Source organism: Wyeomyia smithii, unplaced genomic scaffold (assembly GCF_029784165.1).
Source record: "Wyeomyia smithii strain HCP4-BCI-WySm-NY-G18 unplaced genomic scaffold, ASM2978416v1 HiC_scaffold_260, whole genome shotgun sequence".
Classification (NCBI taxonomy): Eukaryota; Metazoa; Arthropoda; class Insecta; order Diptera; family Culicidae; genus Wyeomyia; species Wyeomyia smithii.
Window position 1 is genome coordinate 10001 of NW_026599157.1, and position 1505 is coordinate 11505.

Below are 1505 nucleotides of genomic sequence, written 5' to 3' on the forward strand. Positions count from 1 at the left end.
GTATGCGGTGGACAGCAAACAGCGAAGAGACCAAACGCCGAACTGTCCGCCGCCGCCTACCATCGACGCCGCCGCGCATATATAGCCGGAAGCATAACACTCGTCAAAAGATTCCCGCTTGGCGCTCTCTCTAAACACCCACACACGGTGTGTCGGTATTTTCTAAACTGGGGTCATAATACATGCTACTGCCGCTACACCCGTAACGTGGTAGCCGTATAACATTCATGCTTCTCCCTCTTCGCGCGCAGCACTTGTGAGACCACAACACACCGCCACACCGGGCGGTGAACTGCGGCTGCCACTCACAGACAACACGCGCACGCCTGTCTGTCTCCTCCCCACCAGCCAGTCACAGCCAGCCAACCAGCCAGCCACTACCAGCGGCAGAGCGGGTAAGCGGAGTGTAAGCGAGCGAACTGGCTGATTGACTACCCGCCAGCCAGCCAGCCAGCCAGCCAGCCAGCCAGCCAGCCAGCCAGCCACAGCCACGCCACACACATCACACCTAGCACCGTCGTCGCTCTGTGTACGCCCAACAGAGGTAGATGCAGCAGGCCGCATGCCACCCTACCTGTGTATGCACACACCGTGTCAGTGAGAAGTACTTTTCCGTACCAACCTCAGACTCAGACACCCTCCTATAGATACGAAAATGTATAATAATAACAGAATTCGACACACGCTTTGCCCCCTCATACTGCGCCCACAGACCGAACCGTAGTGTACGGACCGGCTAGCACGGCATTGCATGGTCGACCGTCACCCTACCATGCATCAGTGTGCGAGCCAACAGCCGGTCTGCGGTGTATGACTCCGCTAGCGCGCGCGATGGTCGAGCATCGTCATCGTACCGATGTAGCCGGCTCGCAGTGTACGGTTCCGCTTGGCCCGTATGCTGATCGGTGAGCATCGTGGTGGCCGACACTAGCGAACCAACAGCCGGTCTGCGGTGTATGACTCCGCTAGCGCGCGCGATGGTCGAGCATCGTCATCGTACCGATGTAGCCGGCTCGCAGTGTACGGTTCCGCTTGGCCCGTATGCTGAACGGTGAGCATCGTGGTGGCCGACACTAGCGAACCAACAGCCGGTCTGCGGTGTATGACTCCGCTAGCGCGCGCGATGGTCGAGCATCGTCATCGTACCGCTGTAGCCGGCTCGTAGAGTACGGCTTTAGCCTTTCGTGGTGGATCGTAACCCGCGGGCCAGAACAATTTACGTTTGTTTTATTTTTTTTAATTTTTTTTTTTTGTTCCCAACTACTGTTCATTAACCAGACGGAAAATGTGTTAATGTTTACCATCTCCAACACCCTGAGGCCGGTGTGTTTCCCATGCATTGAAAATCATTGTCGTTTACTGGAGAGATTGAAGCTCACAGTGCAAGGATACCATGTTTTATTTTTTCACGCCTACTACGCTGGAACACATTTTCCATTCACCGGTACCCACCGCAAAGTTCTCAGCACTTTTGCTATTGCCGAAAAGAAGGCTATCGCTCACAC